Source organism: Hemitrygon akajei, chromosome 12 (genome assembly GCF_048418815.1).
Source record: "Hemitrygon akajei chromosome 12, sHemAka1.3, whole genome shotgun sequence".
Classification (NCBI taxonomy): Eukaryota; Metazoa; Chordata; class Chondrichthyes; order Myliobatiformes; family Dasyatidae; genus Hemitrygon; species Hemitrygon akajei.
The window spans coordinates 70,465,108-70,488,212 of record NC_133135.1 but is presented as its reverse complement, the minus strand read 5'-3'; positions in this window follow the sequence as shown (position 1 = coordinate 70,488,212).

Below are 23,105 nucleotides of genomic sequence, written 5' to 3'. Positions count from 1 at the left end.
TCTATGTTGCTCAATGATCGGAAGACATTTCTAGCTTTGCTGAGTCTTCACTGGATGTCGTCCTTGGTCCTGCCAAATGATGCTGCCCAGGTAAGTGAATCTGCCGGTGCTGGGTCAGTCAATGCCATATGACTTGATGGGAGGAGGAGACTCTACATTGTCTCATTGTCTTATGGTCTGAGTCTTTCTCAGACCAATCTGCCCACCACAGGTACACAGATGCTGAGTTTTCTCTTGCATGTGCTGGTGTGAACGCGATAGTAACGTGAGGTCATCTGCAAAGTCAAGTTCTTCTAAAGCAGAGTATAGAGTCCACCTAATACTTCTCTGCTCACCTTTCATTGTTTGCCTCATAACCCAGTCAATAACCAAGTTAAACAATATCGCCGACATCACACAACCTTACCTGACTCCTGTCTTGACTTCAAAGCTCAAATTGCAATACCCAACTGTGCAGATAAAATTAGAAACTCTGGATAAGCTGGACAATTTTGGAAGGGAACCCCTATGATTTGAGAATTCACCAGAGGCTCTCCCTGTGGATGCTATCAAAAGCCTTTACAAAGTCCACAAAATTCACATACAGTTGTCTCTGCCACTCTGTGCACTGCTCTATGCTGTTATGCAGCGTGAAGATCAGGTCAACACAACCTCTGTTCTTCCTGAAACCAGCTTGCTCCTTCCTGAAGCAGACATTGACAGCATCTGTAATCAGTTGGGCAATGACTTTGGCAAGAATCTTGCTGGGCACTGACAAATGTGTGATGTCATGCCAGTTGTTGTAATCACTTAGTGCTCCTTTCTTGGGGTCCTAACAATAGCTCCCTTTGTTCACTGATGAGTGGTCACATTACTACATTCATAATCAGGGGTCCTCTTTGACAGTTCAGTATAGTGCCAAAAGTCAGCATCATTCATGGAAACTGAAACTCTTGCAACCTGAGAAGTTCACCAGTATCATTCAGGTAAAAAAGCCTGTCATCCTTGTCTTTTCCACCCTGTGGCCTTAAGGTCATGAGCAACTGGTCGATTAACTGCTCTCTGAAAATACCTAGTAAACCAATGGAATTTGCCACACTGTAGCAAAGCATTACAGTTAAATTTAAACCTATCAGACCCCCATGACTGATCCGATAAAATCCAGCCTAATGATCTGGAAAAGCTTTCTTCATGAACATCTGGAGATATTCCAGAATTGGGAAAGTTGTCCCACAGTGCAGTCAAGTGAACTCTTGATGCTGTTCTGTCAACAAATTCACACCTATTAGCAAACATCCCACATTCCTAATCATTGTCTCTGGGTATGAAATATTTCACACATAGGATGGAGACACCAGTCCAATTGGTCTACTGCATTAAATACTATGATGGCTTGTGATACTAGGCCAGATATGGGCAAGAAAACCTAATACCATTTTCCCTCAGGGCATGGGATGGAATGGCTGTACTAAGTGACTACAGAACCATCATGTGGGATAAGCCTACATGACCTTATTACTATTAATCTACTGTATTTTTGCTGATATTGTGATGGAGTTACCAAATGCATTGCCTGTGGAGAAATTATTTACACTGAGGGCATGTTCCATCTTGTTTGTCACCTACACAGAAGTTGACATGAAGCACTAACTCTGCGCTACCTGATGCGCCATCAATAACTCTCTCTGAGAAGTAAGGACGAGATATCGGCTTTTATTGACTGGAAGAAGGAACAAGCAGTGGTTGACCACCATACTACATTCTGGAGACAGAGAGGCCGGGCTCAGACCTCAATCGCCTTTATACCGGGGTCTGTGGGAGGAGCCACAGGAGCAGTCAGCAGGGGGCGTGTCCAGACAGGTATATGTAGTTCACTACACTACCAAACACATGTGACAGCCTACTGGTATTTCAAAAGGCAAGAAATTTGAGTAATTACACCTTTTCTGAAGTAAATTGTGGTAAATTATCACCACAAACAACGAAGAGGCGAGCAAAGGTGAAGCGAGTGCAGAGGATGAGCCATGCTGGTGTGTGGGAGAATCAATTCAGATGGACTGAGCATTCCGGAGGAGAAGTCGAGGCTGAGGAGTTTCAATGTCCATACAACTGGCCCGGGTATGAGATTGGATCACTCTGGGTGCCGAGCCAATTTGAAGAATTTGAGAGCGATTTCAGACTGGCATCGAAATCTGGGCCCAGAGTGAGTCACTGAGTGGCGTGGTCTAGGCCCGGAGCCTTTCACAGCAGCAGTTCCCAAGTCCTAGTGCAATGTACAATGCACTGTTTGGACAATTTACACAGCAGCCCAGATAGACTGGAAATACAAGGTGTCAAGATCAGATATGAGAACCAATTTCACTCGCTCTCTACAATGTTTACTCCCATTTCCATGGCACTGAGGCTATGAAGACTGCTCCGGCTGCTGTGCTTTGTGCCTGCTAATATGACAAACTGAGACCAAGGCTTTGGGCCTACTCCAGACTGCTCTGGGGTTCAGATCTGAGGACTCAATTTGGTTCAGAATGTTGTTGCTCACTTCTGCTGTTTGCATGATTTGTGTTTTTTTCCCCCATTTCTCTAGCACATCAGGTGCTGGTCCTTATCTTTTTTAATTGGGTTCTTTCATGTTTCTTGCTTTGTGGCTACCTGTAAGCAAACAATTCTCAAAGTTGTATAATTTATACGTTCTTTGAAAATAAATGTACTTTGAAACTTGAAAGTTTGAAACTTTGAAACTAGTCTGGGGGAAAAACTGGATATGTATGAGGCATTATTGGCCATCAACAGGATTGTATTGTACCACCTGGTGTAGTGTATCTCCATCAATATTATCAAACCAGGGAACCAACCTTGGTTGAATGAATTTACAGGAGCCTGCCACGTGCAGCGTCAAGCTGAAAGTGTAACCCAGCCTGATAAAGCCACAGCTTGGGACTGCGTGTATTTTGAGCAGTAGGATTAGAATGCTGCTGGCAGAGAAAATCAATCTCACAAACAAAGATCAAGTTTCAGAGAGAGAGAGGTCAACTATAACCAGAACCACACAAGGACCAGACACAAAAATGGTGTTACTGACAGAGCAGGTAAGCAGCTACGTCTCTTTTATTGAGAATTTTGATTCTTTGCAGTGAGAGCATGCAGTCTTGTGCAAGTGGTAGAAGGACAGATGTTTTAGGCAAGACTATGACTTGCCTACCCCATTAGCAACTCCTTCCCAATGCATCATTCCTCCACTGGCCTCATCAGCCACCTCAGAATTCACAAAGTTGGAGTGGAAGCAAGCCATCGCAATCCCACCTGACTGCCAAAAAGTAAATGGACTTGTACAAACACAAATAAATCTGCAGATGCTGGGAATCCCAAGCAACACACCCAAAACGCTAGAGGAACTCAGCAGGCCAGGCAGCATCTATGGAACAGAGTAAACAGTTGATGTTTCATGCCAAGACCTTTCATCTTGTACAGAGCTCCAGAAGTCTTTTGACCACAGCATGAATGTGACGCAATGCATTCTACTTTACCTAAGTGCCGCTCTGGCAACATTCAAGAAGTTCAACACATTCAAATCAAAAGACACAGACTGATTGCAATGCACCCCAACCAGGTCCACCACCACATCGCACACCAACTTCACTTTGAAATATCTGTATGGTCTTACTTCACTGGAAATTCTGAAACTTACCTTCCAACAGCAATCTGTCATTATCTTCACCAAACAGAGAGCAAAGATATGATTACTGAATACTGAAGCCTGCCAATACATGAACAAATACGTTGGTGAAAAATGTTCTTCACTTCATATTTGCCTTTCACGTTCTATTCTGTGAACTGCTGCAAGGCAGAGAACATCACTCCAGCCTGAATGGTGAAAAAAATCTCATCACAGCTGCAAAGGTGTCCTTGGACAATTACATTCATGTCATCACAAAGAAGGCACAACATTGCTTCTACTTCCTTAGAAGTCGGCATAAATTTGGCATGTCACCAAAAACATCTACAGATAACAGTGGATATTGTATTCTCCATGGACTGGTCGCACCATGGCCTATTATGGAAACACCAATGTCCTAATATGGAAAAACCTTCAAAAGTGTTGGATGCAGCCTAGTTCATTGGAGGAAAATCCCTCCTCTCCATTGAGCACATCTACAAAGAGCACAGCCACAGGAAAGTAGCATCCATCATCAACGATCCCCACCATCCAGGCTGTGCTCTTTTCTCACTTGCTGTCAACAGAATAGAGGTATAGGAGCCTTACGTCCCATACCAGCAGGTTCAGGTACAGTTATTACCCTTTGACCGTCATGCTCCTAAACCAGTGTGCATAACTTCGCTCAGCTCAACACTGAACTAATCAACGAACACAATTTATGGACTCATTTTCAAGGTCTCTATAACTCATTTCCTCAGCATTATTTATTGTTTATTTATTATTTCTCTCTTGTATTGTACAATTTCTCTGCTTTTGCACATTGGTTAGTTGTCATTCTTTGTTTGTGTGTACTTTTTTTAATTGATTCCATTGTACTTCCTTGTTCTACCGAGAATGCTCACAAGAAAATGAATCTCAAGGTAATATTTGGTGACCTACTGTATATGTAGTTTGGTTCTAAACTTACTTTGAACTTTGTGCGTTGAGTTTGTTACCACCACCTATTCTGGTAACTGACATTGAAGACATCAGAGCTAGGGTGCTGTATCAGGGGGACATTAGGACCACCTGAGTCTTTTGTTTCACGGAATCTTGGTTAAGCCCTTTCATTCTGAACGTCGTGATTTAGATTGACGGGTTCACAATACACCACCAAGATACGACTGCTGAATCTTTTAAAGCCAAGGATGGTGGAGAATGCCTCCTGACCAACTCCTCATGGTGTGCAAACATGGCGGTGCTGTCCCAGTCCTGTTCACCAGACCTAGAACACCTGTGATAAAGAGCTGTCCATTTCATTTGCTGCAGGAGATTTCAACGATCAGTTTGGTAGTGGTGTACATCCCACCACAGGCCAAAGTCAAGCAGGCTCTAGAAGAACTGAGCGATGTGATCAACAGGCATGAAGCAGTAGACCATGATGCCTTCCCCATCATTTTGGGCTATTTTCATGAGGCCAGCTTGAAAAAGTCTCTAATTATTACCAACTAATCACTTTTAGTACCAGAGGAAGCAACACACTGAACCACTGTTACACCACCATCAAGAGTGCTTACCATGTCCACACTTTGCAAAGTCTGATCACCTGTCCAAACTTCGACTCCTTGAGTATAGGCAGAGACTGAAGACTGCAACACCAGTAGTGAGGGCCAAGAAGGTGTGGACAAGGGAGGTGCAGGAGCACTTGCAGGACTGCTTTGAATCAGTAGACTGGACTATATTCATGGGCTCATCTTCGAGTCTGAATGAGTATACCACAACTGTTACTGACTTCATTAAAAGCATTGTGGATGAGTGTATGCCTATGAGAGCCTTATGTACCTACCCAAATCAAAAGTTGTGGATGAACCAGGAGGTCTGCAGTCTACTGAGCGCTAGATCTGTGAAGTTTACGTCTGGTGATCCAGTTCTGTGCAAGAAAACCAGGTATGACCTGCAGAAGGCTATTTCAAGAGCTAAAGAACAAATCTGAGTGAGGTCGAATGTGACATTGGGCGCATGTCAACTCTGACAGGGTTTGCAGGCCATTACCTCTTACAAAGTGAAACCTAACACTATGAATAGCAGTGATGTTTCACTCCCAGACAATATCAATGCCATTTATGCTGCTTTGAAAGATAGAATAAAAGTGCAACTATGAGGATGCTGCAGCACCCGGTGGCCCCGTTATCTCTATCTGGAGGCCGATGACAGGAGAGTGAATCCTTGCAAGGCAGCAAGTTCTGATGGAGTACCTGGTAAGGCTTTGAAAACTTGTGCCAACCAACTAGCGAAGTGTTCAAAGACACTTTAAATGTCTCATCGCCACAGTCCATAGTTCCCACCTACTGCAAAATGCCAACAATTATACTGGTGCCCTAGCAGAGCAGTCAGAGTTGCCTTAATGAATACTATCCAATAGCATTCACATCCACGGTGATGAAGTGCATCGAGGGGTTGGTCATGGCTAGAATCAACTCCTGCCTCAGCAAGGGCCTGGACCCACTGCAATTTGCCTATCACCACAATAGGTCCTTAAGGCCATAAGACATAGAAGCAGAACTAGGCCATTCAGCCCATCGAGTCTGCTCTGCCATTCCATCATGGCTGAGCCCAGATCCCACTCAATCCCATACACCTTCCTTCTTGCCATATCCCTTGATGCCCTGACCAGTCAGGAAACTATCAACTTCCACCTTAAATATCTCCACGGACTTGGCCTCCACACAGTATGTGACAGAGCATTCCACAGATTCTCTACTCTCTTGCTAAAAAAATTTCTCCTTACCACTGTTCTAAATCATAAAATCTCTGGACTCTCTCCAATGACAGCACATCTTTTCTGACATATGGGGGCCAAAACTGTTAACAATGCTCCAATTGTGGCCTGACTAGTGTCTTATAAAGGCCCGCCTTGCTTTCATATTCTGTTCTCCCTGAAATAAATGCCAACATTGCATTTACCTTCTTTACCACAGACTCAACCTGTAAATTAACTGTCTGGGAGTCATGTACAAGGACTCCTAAGTCCCTTGCTATGGATAACATTCCACACGATTGTTCCTTTACCAAAATACATTATTGTACATTTCCCAACACTGTATTCCATCTGCCACTCCTTTGCCCATTCTTCCAGTTTGCCCAAGTCCTACTGCAATCATATTGCTTCCTCAGCACTACCTACCCCACCGCCTACCTTCGTATTATCCACAAACTTTGCCACAAAGCCATCAATTCCATTATCTAAATCATAGACAAACAATGTGAAAAGTAGCGCTTCCAATACTGACCCCTGTGGAACACCACTAGTCACTGACAGCCAACCAGAAAAAGTCGCTTTTATTCCCACTCATTGTCCCCAGCCTGTCAGCCATTCCACTATCATGCCAATATCTCTCTTGTAATGCCATAGGATTTTATCTTGTTAAGCAGCCTCATGTGTCACACCTTATCAAAAGCCTTCTGAAAATCCAAGTAAATTACATCCACTGTCTTCCCTTTGTCCATTCTGCTTGTTACTTCCTCAAAGAATTCTAATAGATTTGTCAAGCCAGATTTCCCTGTACAGAAACCACGCTGATTTTGACTTATTTTATCTTAAGTCTTCAAGTACCCAAAACCTCATCCTTAATAATAGACTCTGGCACTTTCCCAACCTCTGAGGTTAGGCTAACTTGCCTATAATTTCCTTTCTTTTGCCTTCCTCCTTTCTTAAAGAGTGGAGTGATATTTGCAATCTTCCACTCCTCTGGGACCGTGCCAGAATAAGATGGTACTTGAAAGATCATGACCAATACATCCTTTATCTCTTCAGCAACATCTCTCAGGATCCTGGGATGTAGTCCACCTGGACCAGGTGACTTATACACCTTAAGATCTTTGAGTATATGTGAGGATGTTAGAGCACTATCACACACAATATTGAATTAGTCATTTTTGGAGGGACCGACCAATTCAGTGACATTGTTTGATGTCTGGAATATCGGTCAGGATAGCATCTGTCATTACGGACCCTCACCACTGGGGACATGCAGTTTTTCATTACTACATCGATGATGAGGTACAGGAACTTGAAAAGCCAACTCAACAATTCAGAAACAGATTCTTCCTTTCCATCATCAGACTTCTCAACAATCTATGAACACTGCCTCATTATTCTTTTTTTCCACTATTTATTTTGTAATTTATAGTAACTTTATGTAATTTTACTGTACTACTGTGGCAAAGCAACACATTTAATGTCATAAAAACTGTGATAATATCAACCTCCAAACTGATGACATGAATATTGATTTCTCCTTCCAGTAAAAAATTCCCTCCCCCTCCCCTCTTCTTCCATTCCCTACTCTGGCCTCTTAACTCTTCTCACCTGCCTATCATCTTCCCTGGGTCCCTTCCTCCTTCCCTTTCTCACATTGTCCACTCCCCTCTCCCATCATTCTCTCCGGCCTTTTACCTTTCCTATCCAGCTGGTTTCACCTATCACCTTCCAGCTACCTTCCTTCCCCTCTACCCACCTTTTTATCCTGGCATCTTCCCCCTTCCTTTCCAATCCTGAAGAAGGGTCTCAGCCCAAAACATCAGCTGTTTATTCATTTCCATAGAGGCTGCCTGTCCTGCTGAGTTCCTCCAGCATTTTGTGTGTGGCACAGTGTTAATAAACTTGATTCAGAAACAGTGTTTCATATGAATTTCCTACTTGGTTGCTGTAATCTTGTCAGATTTGCTGAACCCTAGAAGAATGGTATTACTAATGATCAGGCTGATCCTGGTATAAAAGGAACGCTGATATTTGTATCTTGATTGAGGGGATGAGTAATAATCATGATGCACACACTAATGGAGACATTAGTGAAGGAGATCATAAAGTGGCCACACGTAAAGATAAGAATTTTGATTTGTTTCATGTTTTTGCCTGTCAGCTACCAAAGAAAATGCAACCTTAAGATTGGTGCTATCAAATGCATTGTACCATGCTTGCAGTTCATTTGAAGATGGTATTGAATGGAACACACTACAGATGCTGTAAATCCAGAGCAAACACACACAAAACGCTGGAGGAACTCAGCAAGTCAGGCAGCATTTATGGAAGGGGATAAATAGTCGACATTTCAGGCCAAGGCCATTCATCAGGGCTGGAAAGGAAGGACAAAGCAGCCAGAATAAGAAGGTGAGGGGAGGGGAATGCATACAAGCTGGCAGGTGGTAGGTGAACCCAGGTCAAGGGAAAGGCAGATGGGTGAGGGACAAAGTAAGGAGCTGGGAGGTGATAGGTGGATGATGAAGAGGGCTGAAGAAAAAGTAATCTGATAGGAGAGGACAGCAGACCATGGTAGAAAAGGAAGGAGAAAGGTCACCAGACTGTGGTGAGAAGGGGAGAAAGGGTAAGTGGGGAGCCAGAATGGGGAATGGAATAAGAGAGAGGGAGAAATGACCAGAAGTCAAAGATACCAATGTTCACGCTATCGGGTTAGAGGCTACCAAGATAGAAAATGAGGTGTTATTCCTGCATTCAGAGTGTGGCTTCATCACGACATAACAGGAAGCCATGGACCAACATGTAGGAATGGAATGGGAATCGAAAGTTGAATTGAAATGATTTGCTAGTGGCCACCCACCTTTAACGGTGGATGAAATGATCCCCCAATATATGTTGGTCCCACAAATGTAGTTAGGCTGCACCAGGAACACTGGATGCAACAGATGAGCCCAACAGACTAATAAGTGAAATATCACCTTACTTGGAAGGACTGTTTGGGACCCTGAATGGTGGTGAGAAAGGAGATGGCAAGACAGGTGTAGCACTTGTCCACTGCAGCAGTAAGATGGCAGAATTTACAAAGAATGATGTGCTAGATACAGAGGGTAATGGGGTGGTAGGTAAGGTCAAAGGGAACCTTATCCCTGTTATAGCAGCAGAATGATGGGGTGAGAGCAGATATGTGAATGAGGGCACCATCAATGGTAGCAGAAGGGAAAGCTTATTCTTTGAAGAAGGAGGACACCTGAGATGTTCTTGAATGGAAAGCCTCATCCTGAGAACAGATGAGGAGAAGATGGAGGAACTGAGAATAGGGAATAGCATTTTTACAAGTGACGGAGTGGGAAGATGTGTACTGAGCAGTGTGTGCAACTCTCTGGAGTTTCTTGCAATCATCTGCAGAACAGTTGCAATACCAGGCTGTTATGCACCCAGATAGGACCCTTTCCATGGTGCATCAATGAACGTTGGTGAAGGTCAATGGGGACATGCCAAATTTCTTTAGCCTCCTGAGGAAGTAGCAGCTTTGATGAGTTTTCTTGGCCATGACATCTATGGACCTGGACAGGGTATCAGTGATGTTCACTCCTAGGGACTTAAAGCTCTCAACCCTCTCAAATCCTACACCATTGATGTAGACAGGAGCATGTGCACCACCCCTTTCTGAAGTCAATGACCAGCTCTTTTGTTTTTCTGACAATGAGGAGAAAGGTTATTGTCTTGACACCATATTACGAAGCTGTCTATCTGTTTCTTGTTGTCACCGGATTCGGATATGGCCCAAATGCAGAGTGAGAGATACTGAAGTGGGTCGATAGTTCACAGACTTTAATAAGAGCAGTGTTAAAGGGAAAACTTGACAATAAATACTATGTCAAACAGGGCTGTTAACTAAAAATCCCAAATAGAAAACGAAGCCTACGCTGCAGCTGAAGAGAACAACTAAATATAAAACAAATACCGCTAGTCTTCAGAGTCAGTTCACTCGACAGTCCAGTTTCCCAGGCAAGGCTGAATGCAAACAGGCAGCGAAGCATTGCTGTGCTGTGTCTGATTCTCAACAACAACTATGATGTAAAGAATGGACTTAAATGCTATCACAACGAAATTATAATTAGCTAACACGTGCATATTCACAGCGACAATTGCCATATCTGCTGCGCTGCCAAATCCATGGTTGTGACATTTGTACTCTGACTCAGAATGAACCATTCCAGTTATCAGGAGAATCTGATAACCTGAGTTTTCATTCGAGCTGAGGAAGCTGAGCCCAACCTAACTGAGTAATACAAAATTATGCGTGGCATTAATAGGGTAGAGAGAAAGAAATTTTTCTCCATAGCGGAGATATCAAAGGTCAAAGGGCAGATGTGTAAGGTGAGGGGTCAGTGGGGATCAGCAGAAGATCTTTTTGGATCTGTACTGTTTGACTGAGTGGTAGAGGCAATGACTTCTACAACATCTGTAAAGGCGTGGACCAGGTGCTGGAAAATAGGATGGGTACTTGATAATCAGCATGGACACGGAAGCCAAGAATCACACATCATGTTGTGTGATTCTATAACTCCATGAAATTCATGGTAAAAGAAATGATTATCTGTAGTGTGGTATAAGGAAAGACTGCACTGTCCATGGTTTGAGATGTTAATCTAAAGATCTGGGTGAATCTAAAGCAGGAATTCTCAACCTGGGACCACAGACCCCCTGCTTAGTCCATGGCATAAAAGATATTGAGAGCCCCTGATCTAAAGTAAGGAGGCACTATTTGGGAGAAGCGTGACATTGACCTATAATGTTCTGACCAATATTCATCACTTATCGATATACTTTTAAAGAAAAACAGAATATCTAGCCATTATCACATTATTCTCTGTTGAACTTTATTGTGCAATAAACTGACATCAGTATTCCATATATGATTATCACAACTTTAATTCAAATGTTACAGCATTGCCTGTAAATGAACTTTTTTTAAAAAAACTGCAGGTGATGGAAATCTGAAATGAAAACAGAATATGAAGGGAGTATTCAAGATCAGGCAGCATCTATGGAGAAAGAAAGTCAATTATTGTTTCAACTGTGCCAGTGCTTGTAATGGCCAGTTCTGACACAAAGTTTTCAACCTGAAATGTTAATTGTTTCTTTTGCAGCAGGTGCTGTTTGATCTGCTGAGTGTTTCTTGCATCTTCTCTTTCTAGGTATTTGGAACGTGCTGTGAGAATCCTGAGGGAAGCTATTTTCCTGTAAGTCTTTTTGTCTGGTTTGACCTGTTGTAAAGAACTTGGCTTCATTGGGTTCAGATAGGCAATTGCACATTAGTTTATGAGCTATTGGCTTAACTAATCACAGCTCAAATAGACACAGCCTTTATTCAAATTAAAATACATTTGGGGATAATTTGATTCTGAAAGTATGCCAAATCTTTTCTCAGTCTAGCACTATGGCTAATTAAATAACTGAAATGAAGCACTGAAATACAAACTTTCTGTATTTATCACTAAATCCTAACAACCCTAAGTGATATCAATGTTTTGTCTGAATAAGTGGATACAACATATGTCACAGAAGAGGAAGAGAGAGAGGCGCACCAGATTATTAGAAGACTCATCTATAGCCTGTTCACTCTCTGAAGGGACTCATCAAAGAGAGAAACTGTCAGGTAGACACACTGAAGTACAGCCTTTTACACACAGTTGGAGGCTCCTGTCAATAGCTCACAGAGGTTCTGAGTTATCCCCTCAGTGAGACTAATTACTTTTCTCCTAAAACATACAATGAATCGATCTGAGGATGTGAAAAGCTAATCATAGTGGTCAGGTGCATTAAAGGTACCTCAGTGAGACGGCTGGCAGCTGCCTCCTTGCAGTTGGTTACTGTTACATCAGGTTTCTGACCTGCTTAACTCAGGAGCATAACTTAAAGCGGCAGTTAAACAGTGAGGCCTGTTCCCTGAGGCTTCTGTAGATGTGTCAATTTAAAAAAAATGTGAATAGCTGTCATTGTCGTTGGCCAGATTGTCATGAAGAGGCAACCAGATAAAAGGTGTCAGGTATCAGAACTAAGAAGTTGGAAACTGTCCACTTGCAATATTTACTGATGAAATTGTCATTCGTTAAAATGAGGAGGCTGGAGGTTTTGACCTTTTCAATCTCATCTGAATAACAAATAACTGAAGGGGTTTGTATGATTTATCTCCCAATAAATCACTCTGATGTCACGGTGAAAAAGATATTCATTTTCAGTTTTCCTGCTGGTCTCATTTCACAAATACAAAACTAGTACCAATATTATAAGCCTCTTCTTCAAGCAAAAAATCTTCTTTCAGATTACCTTGCGGAAATAGTCTCAACCCGACATGATCTAAAGCTACAGCAAAACAAATTTATGACTATTCAAATATTTGAAAGGTATTAACAAATTACACAACTGCTTACAAGCATAAAAAGACTTATGCTTTCTATTAAATTTGTTTTCTTGTTTTTTTCTAAAAAAGATTGTCTTTATACTTTCTCTGAGTAAAGACAAAGTCATTCTTCAGGCAAATAATTACTTATTGCTGTACATTTCATTTTACTGCCTTCCAATATATCTGATGCACAGGTAATGGAGCCACACCACTAAAGATGACTCTTACAATTTTCTTTTGTTAAGTTGGAGGATATTTTTGTGTAAGGAATAGATGATTAGAGACAACGGCAAACGTGATAAGTTTGGAGTTGGATGCAAAGACCAGACATGATATAACATCATGCTTCCTGATTGATCACATCACATCAACAGCTTATTGAGCCAACACATTCCATGCCTGGCTTTTTTTCCTGTAAAGAGTCACTGGAACTCTTGCAAATGGTCTGAGCATTTTACTTCCAGGATAGTGCCTGTACTGTCAATATTTAATTATATAGTAGCAAAATGGCTTTTTGAAATCAGAGCTAGAATTGTTTTTGCATATTGTCCAAACCTTGAGAAACAGAACTGAATTGAAACTAGGCACAGATCATCAGATTCCATTATTTAACCAAGTGGCAGAACCTAACTATAAGATAATAATATGCATTTACTCCCTAAATATTCCATTTCTGTTTTAATAGTGTGCTGATTGCTTGCTCCTTAGACAAGTTGGATGAGCTGAATTCCAAGCCTATGGCACGTATCTCACATTATTGATTGTGCCTGTTTTCTTTTGTTAAAAAATCAACTTTTACTCCCTCTTGGTGTTTCCAGAATGAATAGGGGGTCAGCTTGCTCAGTGGAACTGGACAGACAATTGACCACCACAGTATTAGCTGCTGTGATATGCCACCAACTATCCTATTGCTTCACAACCTCAGTATCTTCTAGTTTAGGTACTTTTCAGTGTATCAGTTCACTAATTTTTCTTCCATAAAGGCAGAAACCTGATCACACACCTCAAACATAATGGCCATCAAGAGAATCTCTGTGAGTGCTGAAGTAGAATCCCAATACCAAGGACGACATCCTGGGATGCCATAAAGCTAGAATGAGAAGAGAAGGCACTAGAAACGCAAGAAATTCTGCAGATGCTGGAAGTCCAATGCTAACACTCAAAATGCTGGAGGAGCGCAGCAAGTCATGCAGCATCTATGGAAGGCAATAAGCAGCCAATGTTTTGGGCTGAACGGTCTTGGCTCAAAATGTCAACTATTTTTTCCCCTCCATAGATGCTGCATGAAACCTGAAATCCTGAAGCATTTTGAATGTTTCCAGCACCTGCAGAATTTCTTTGTATTTCTAATATTTTCTCATTGGTATTGCATTTCTTGATTTCTCCAATAGTCAGAAGAAACTGTGGGGAAAACCTCCTCAAATTTAGCTATCCATTAAAGTTTCCATCCAATATTTGTAGAACAAAGCAGAACACGGGCTTTGTTGTTAACAATGGGCCCAGAACAGAACTATTTTGAACTAAGAGTGATGTCAAACAAGGCTGCATCATTGTCCCAGCTGTTGCAAATTACCATCTACAGACCTCCCCCAGCGACTGGAGAATTTCTGCTGAGCCATTCAGAAACTAAGCCTACATTGACAGTATTTTACAACCAAAGTAATTACCAGCCTTAGTAATCAAGCTGTAATATGCAGGTGACTTTCGAGCTTGTGTTCTGATGCCAAGATCCAAGCTGATGTCAATATTTTCACTGAAGTATTTGAGAGCGTTACACTCAACACCAGCAATATGAATGTCCTCAACAAAACTGCCTCTGTTCAACCACTCTGCCTTTTGACATAAAAGGTGCATAATGTGGACTTCTTCCTTTGACTTGAGAGCTCTGAAGTCAGACATCAATAGTAAAATATATCACAACCTTAGTAATATAGTCTGTGTTCCGCACAAAATTAAGAAATGTTTTTTCAAGGTGAAGATTCTAAAGTTAGCACAAAACTCATGGTTTGCTGAACAACTGTGATCCCTGTCCTCCAACATAAGACCAAAACAATCCATAGAAGGCACATCCAGGTACTGGAAACGTGCCAGTACTGCTGTAAAATCTTCTGTATTCACTGGAAAGACATGAGACCAACATCGGTGTCCTGTCTCAACCAGAACTGAGCCTCCATGTTAGGTAGAATATATCATTTCCATGCCTGACACCATTCTCACAAAACAGACATTCAGTTCTGTCACGGAAAGGTATTACTCGCATGCAGGGGTAAGGGTTCAAGGATGTGCTGGAAACCTCCTTGAAGAAATGCAGCATAATACCATTGGAAACCTCTAGCCATAACCACTCAAGGAAGAGCATTTGCAATAATATTAATAAATTTGGTGCCATGCAGTGGGAGCACAGGAGCCCTATGTAAGAAGTACAATTCCTCGATGAAATGAGTCAATCTTTTAGTACAGGTTTTTCTTCAAGAGCTGCTTTTTACTCATTTCTCCTAATGAAGAAAATGTTTCTGTTCTATGAAAAATATGGTAAAATTAAATATTTTAATTGTGTTTGGAAGTATGGTATTTTCACCCTCTTTTAGAGAAAGAAGGGAGAGACTGAGAAAGTGGGTTACACAGATACGATGCTGAAGGAACTCAGCAGGCCTCAGTAGAAAGGAGTAAACAGTCAATGTTTTGGCCCAAGACCCTTCATCAGGACTGAGAAAGGGGGTGTTTGGAATACTGAAAATTTTGATTTTGATTTTGAAATTGTTTTCTGAAATAATAAATGTCTCAGTAAATGTTGTGTATCACATGTCTTTTACATTGGAATGACCAGCAAGATAAAAGGCTAAAACTGGCATACAGATTGGTAGAATCCACTGTACAATAGGAGAAAATAGAAAATCTTGCTTTCATGTCCTTTGCAGAATATTGCGGAGTAATTTACGACTAATGTAGCTTTGAAGTGCACATTTTTTTAATGTGGAGAACATGGGAGCCAATTTTCACATGGCAAGTTCAAACAAAATGGTGAAAATGGGTAGTTAATTTTTCATTGTGACCACTATTTCATTGAAATAGTGCTATTGGGTTGCTTGTCCATTTTAGCATTTCTTAAGGACACCACCTTCGACAAAGCAGCATCTCCTCTGCTTGCAGCTGGACACTTGGTCAGATTTTAAGGCTAGAAGTGGAACCAGCTCATAGAGCTGCCTGCAACACTTGGGACAGCACTGTGAAGGAAATTCATTTTAAGGAGATGTTGCTTAAGGCAACAAGACTAAGCCACTGATTTGGGGTTACATTCACTATGCAATAAGATTTTTTGAAGGTAAGTTATATAGATTACCCAGCCAGGACTTAGAGATGAATGGTCCAAAGTTTGAATCCAGCTGGCTCCTTCGACACTTTCCATCCATGCTGGGTTGAGCGTCGAGCTAGCAACTTCGACCTCGTTAAAAAAAATAGACAAATGCTACAGAAATGGCAAAAGTGCCACCCAATGAGCTGCAAGGCATTAAAAGGAACAATAACAAACCATGTAGATTGCAACAAGCAATCATAAAATATGTGAAGCAAAGCAATTTGTATGGATTCAGCTCTTTTCTCCCCGAATATTTACTTTATCCTCTTTTAGAGAGTTTGAACCATAAAACAAAACTGTCCTATTGACATCCCACTGTAACGTCACAGGAGCAAGAATGAGTCGATGTTCAGACCACTTAGACTGTTTGGTATTGTTGACCCAAAAAGGAATCTGAATTTGCAAGAGCAATATCTAAGCTTATCATATTATAACTAAAACAGCTTAGCAAAATCAACCAAATACATGAAAAATGAAACTCCAAAGTTATACTGCAACGGGCACAGCTACTTTGTGATTAAACCTGATTAAACTATGGATCATTGTTAAGGAAGTGCAGTACAAAATAATTTTTACTTTCTATATTATGTACATTTCTGCAGCAAATTTCGTTCAGGATTGCAGAGTTAGTCTAGATATTCATGCTAACCAATGACTTCCACCAAAGAGTCTTTGCAAATTGAAAGAGCCAGAACCTGAGGGGAAAGGGCAGAGATCAGTGATATGGGTAGCAGACTTCAGTCATAGCTGTTAATTAGTGTAGGTTAAATTATGGAGTCTGTTTCTAATAAATGCACAAAAGGCTCTGAACAGATTTGAGCACATCAGGTGTTAACTAGAAAAGTGGTATACAGTTCCTTTGAATAATTTGGCTTATCAGTATGTCGCAAATTTGCCAGACTGACAGCAAGTCAAACAAATAAACTTTGCTCTTTCAATGATTAACATGATATTGAGTACGAGCAACCTTTGCCTGTTTCCACAAAAAGACCCCTCCCTGTTTGACAGTTGTTGCAGTTCAAACTGCTAATGATGGTGGTTTCAAGAGCTTCCCATAAATGGTTTCAAACAAACATCAATAGTGCTGAAATTGGGCTAGATGTGACACCTCTATTAATTATTCAACCGTTTAAGTAGGATTATGGATGATTCAGTGAGTAATAAAGGTTTTCTTTAAACAGAATTTGGACGGTGTCATAAACCAGGAGAGAGCAATTTATTGTGGTTGCCTGAACCCCAAGACTGAATAATTATTCCCCAAAGAGCATTATTTTCCTTGAATTCATTATTACCTAAATTAAATGTAAACAATGATTACAAGGAATAAAAGATGGAACAAAAATACTGCAATTAAAGCCTCTGAGTGGTCATTGTGAATTTAATTACAGCAGAATGGGCACTTGTATGTGTCTCAGCAGAGAATATAAGCAAAGAATTCTTCCATAGTTTAAAGGAAAAGTTATGGGACTATTTGGACCATCAAATAAATTTTAATATGAAAACAATGCCATCAGATTTTCAAAAAAAATTAATTCTTTTAGGTTGTTATCTACACCAGTGTCATGTGACAAATCTGCAATAGTTTTGGTGCAAGTTCTAATTTCTGTTTGTGGTCTTAATGGCTGAAACAGTTGTAAACTGATCCAAATCCTCCAGGTACTCCCTCGAGTCTACCCTACTTCAGGACAAAGCTATATCCAGCGGCTTTCCTACACAAGCAGGTAAACAAGGTGGCCAGTCAAGAATAGAATTTGAATTCACATAGAACACAGAACAATTGCCATGAGCTATTGAAATCTAAGAAGTTTGAGTACATTTTTGACCGCAGGAGATATGCTGAAAAGGATCAATTATATCCTTTTTCCCTGGGATGATATATGACTGAATGTGTTAGGACTTTCTTCTCTGACATGGTATTTCATGCCGTTTCATCTGTAATGCTTCATAAATGTTTGATATTTACTTCCTGAAACTATGGTAGTCAAACATGACAAGAGACAGCTCCATAATACGGTGTCTTGAAAAGGTACTTTATAATTCATATTTCAGTCCACTAACAGCAGTTCATGGATCAAACTGAACTGCTGATGGGGATTTCCCGTAACTCATAACACTAAGAGCTACTAATAGCCTGCAGCCTGCAATCCTGACTGACATGGCTGTTGCCACTTACGGGTCTTTCTATGCATCAATAGTAGGTTGCACTGCTTACTGTATTCAACAATGCACCGAATCAGTCAAATTCCTCTCTATGTAAATTGTGCTTTTCATGCACACTTTTTAACGTGTGTTTTGAATTTTCTGTCTCAATAACATTGAGACAAACCAAAATAATGAAGGTGCCAAATCTTACTAATCAGGCAATGCAGCAAAATCCTCAAATTTGCAAATCCAACTGCTTTTTGCAACATGAACTGAGATTAACAAAAGCACTCATGAAATTTAATTTGCATTCCTGAACACAACGCAAGTTGATTTACATGTCTCCAGGTGCTTGGGTGAGAGCATTATACATGGTGTATAAAGTATACAGTCCAGCAGATTCTTATTTTGTGTTTCCAGTACATTAAAGGCAAGCTCAAGGCTAATTGCATCTATGATTAGTGAACAACAAATGGATAGGTGGCATCACTCAAGATATGAACATATGAACAGTACTGTACATCAACATTCACATGCATGCTTCCCCTCACTTTCATAATTGTACATTGAAAAGTAGGTGTGTACTTTGGTGTGAGCTCGCCACTTAATATTGGTTAAGCAAACATACTGGTGTATGGTAATAAATTGTCGTCTGTGACTGCGTGCAGGGTATTCTGCGCTGAACTTTGCCCACAATGATGTCCATGGATGGTCAGCAATAATTATTTGAACAGGATTATGCTGAAAAATCAAGCAACATTCTCATAATCAACTGCAATTCAACAGTTGTTGCTAGAAAGTGTCCCAATATGGGTCTGATCCGGGATTATATTGAATGGAAACCAACAGAATAGGTGAATTTTATTTGATCACCCATGAAAAATTATCGCCATTGGTTAAGCAGCAGAGTGAAACCTTTGTCCATTTGGCTGAAGCCCTCTGTTGGTTGAGGTCAACCGTGGATGTTGCGTCCCAGCTGTCTATGTGATACACAAGCCAGGGCAGAACGATGTGGCGAGCAAGCTGTTGTCCACGCAGCAGGCTCTCTTTCTCCACATAGCTGATGAATCCAAAGGAACGGCAGAGACTGATGCAGTTTGGTTCCAGAGGTGTCTTAGGAAATGCCAGTCAGTGTTGAACTCAAAGCAGGACTGCCTCAGCAAAATCCAGCTCCAGGTTTTTCCTCGGGCTTACCTCCAAAGCCTACCTATGAGTAGGTATAAATACAAAGAAGCCAAGGCTTGAGATTAGAGTTTTTCTTCTCCTAGATGAGCTGTCAACCATGGCTGATGAGCCCCGCCTGCACAAAGTGACTGGATTTAAAGTGCCAGAAACCTGCCTTTGCCCCTTCTCCTGTCAGTGGAAATGGTTCTGCTGGGCTTAGTAGCTAAGCCACACATGAAGGCCAGGAGTTGGACTTGGTTATCAGAGGCTATTTGAGGCACATGCTATTGAGAGCATTTAATAGGTAGTGGGAGCTTATCCCCACTACCTCCCCTGGCTCTGACAACCTTAAGGAACCTTTTATCCAGTACTGCCAACAGTTTCTGAAGAAATGTAGAGGAAACTAGAGAGGAGTAAATTATATTATTTAAATGGAAGTGAAACAAACCAATGTTGAAATTATTGAAAATCAAAATTCTGCAAATACTAGAAATATGAAATAAAAGCTAAGTCTAACAAAATTGGTGAAAACGGAGTTAGTATTTCAGGTCAGTGATCCTTCATCATTTGGGGTAAATTAGAGCTCAAATCCAGACTAGCTTACACTTCATTTCTATCTTTTAAGATGGGCAATGGGATGTGGGGGTGACACTGGGGCTAAAGTTTGAATTAGTTTGGATCCAAAACAACTCTTAGTCTCATTCTGGACTGGACCCTGGAAGACTGCTTCATTGCTCTCATTACCACTTCCTCTATGCGAAAGCAATCAGTGTTATTTTCTCGGAGTTGAGCATATTAAATGGTCAATGGACAAGGCAGACAGTAAAATTAGTGTACCCTAATACAGTTTTATGTTTACACTTCTTGTTGGCTATCTTATTTATTTCCTCAAGCTGATCTTTGGGACGTCCCCTTCAAAGTCAATGAGACCCAAATTAATAGTCTCTCACCTCTCTGTCACAAGAATTAAATTTCAATCTACTCTTTATGGATCATTGGCAGCTTTTGTGTGCTCAAGGTTGTAAGTAGCAGTTACGGTGCTGGCACGACAGCTGATGTGCCCAGAAAATGGAAAGAACAACTACTTACAATGTAACCTTGTAGTGTTGCCTTTAAGAAAAGAGAGGTGCATGCTGTTTCTTCATCTGAAATGTCTGCTTAATCGAGCATGGACAGATGAAGACAGTAGGGATGATTCAAAAGAAATGATCCTTGCAGGATAATGGCATTATGCCTTCCAAAATTGGTTCAATCTACTCCCGTCATTTACCTTCTGGAAAACAATTTCCTTATGGAGTAAATATCTTAATACTTGAAGAGCTATGCATTCCATTATACTTGCCATTTGGTTAAGTGCAGGCTGAGTTTCTGCCAAGGACACTGAAGAATGATTAGGACATCCTTGTTATATTAGATCCCTGAACTACACAATCATGACTGCAACATCTCCTTGTTACAGGTACTCGTGTTGAAAGTACTCAGCAGGCTGCAGAAAGACTGTTAGCCGCTTGACAATTCAGCTTGATAACCCTCAGTCAGAGCGTTTCAGGGCGAAATTGAGAAAGTGAAGCTGAAGTCAGTGAAATTGACACAAGCATGATAGGCCAACAGCACTCAGGGTAAAGGTAAAGGCAGCAGGGCTTCTGCTTACGGGCATGTTTACACAGGGTAGGAGATGCCAGGTCATCCAGGACAGAGATAAAAAGAAAATGGGATCAGGGTTTCAGTAGTAGATGGGCTGTAAAAAGGGTAGAGTTGAGCAAAGTAGTCAGAACCAGAATCAGGTTTATTATCACTGACATATGTTGTGAAATACATTGTTTTATGACTGCAGCACCATGCAAGACATAAAAATGACCATTTGATGCAAAAATAAGTAAGTAGTTCAAAAAGTGAATAATGAAACAGTGTTCATGGGTTCATGGACTATTCAGAAATTTGATGGAGGAGGGGAAGTAGTGATTCCTAAAACGTTCAGTATGGATCTTCAGGCTCCTACACTTTCTCCCTGACGGTGGTAATGAGAAGAGAGCATGTCCTGGATGGTAAAATAGAGTGACAATGTACTCAAAACCTCAGGTTCCTGTCAAATGCCACCTCAAAGATGCAAAAGGGAATTGTGATCAGGCAGCTGAGTTTATGGCAGGGATCAACCTCCTTGCCTTCTCCCATATTACACGTTGAGTCTAACCTTCTAGTGTTAATTCTGTATGGCTTTTCAAATGCATATCCTAAATTGTCCATATGTGATGATCATTTTTACCTTTACCACCCCTTAAGGTTGTGGGTTGCAGAACTCCTCCTCCTCTAAGTGGTAGGGAAAAATCTTCAAGTCCTCTCTAATCATTCTACTAATTTTAACATCAGCATGGTAGCATAGTGGTCAGCACAATGCTTTACAGTACCAGCAACTAGGGTTCAAATCCTACTGCTGTCTGTAAGGAGTTTGTACATTCTCACCATGACTGCATGGGTTTCCTCCAGGTGCTCCGGTTTTCTCCCAGAGTCTAAAGACGTACCAGAAGATAAGTTAATTGGTCATTGTAAATTGTCCTGTGATAAGGCTGTGATTAAATCGGGGGTTGCTGGGTGGCATGATTTGAAGGGCTGGATTTAAGAAAAAAAAGAAAAGACCAAGCTCGGTGGATAAAAGAAAGAAAAAAAATACAAATCATGCAAACAGTTAAAGTGAACAACAGTATTCTGAACCAAAACTGAGTGCTCAAATCCGAACCCCAGAACAGCTCACGGTAGGCCCAAAGGCTCGCTTATCAGTTCATCACATTAGCAGCACGGAGCTCTGCAGCCAGGGCAGTCTTCATAGCCTCAGCACCATGGAGATGACCATTGAGAAGAACAAGCCAAATCCACTCTTGTCACAACTGACACCTAGGCTTTTCAGTCTATCTGACATTCAAATTGACCAAACAACCAAGCAGCAGAAGGCTCCGGTGCCCTGGAGAGAGGAGTAAAGATCGCAGAGAGCAAGTGAAATCGGCTCTCGGCTCCGAGCCGGGCCATCATTTAAATTGTCTAAACAGCGTATCATAGCTCACACTGAGACCCAAGCACCGCGGCTGCGAAAGTCTCCGGGCCTAGAACACGCCACCCAGCTACTCGGTCCAATCCCCGATTTCGTCACCCAGCCCAAAGACGCTGTCAGGCTCCTCAGATGTACTTTTCCTCACTCAGTGAAGGCTATGCTCGCATAGTCTGCATTGGTGAATATCATCATTAACGTCTGCATTCATCGGTAGATGGCTCCTGAGATAATGGGAAGTGATCCACTTTTTCCTGGTCTTAGAATAGACTTTTCATTATTAGAGGAGAAGGCCGTGCAGAAAGATGGTGAGAAAGATGGTGAGAAAGAGCTGCTTGACAACACCCTGCACTGTGACTGGATCTGCGTTCAGATCACTGTTTGCCTGGCATCTTATAGCAAACACAAGACAGAAAGTTATTTCTTAGGGCCGACAAATTTTAAAAAGGATACTCTACAGACCCTCTTGATCGATGGACATAAAAGCATTTTGAAGAAGTAAAAGGCCATGTGCTGTATAACGGTTCATGCTGTTCCTTACATTTCCCTTGGAATGGCTGCGCTATGAGTTTCTTGCCATTGTGTCTGTCAAAGCAAACAAATCGCACCATGTTTCTGGGAGAA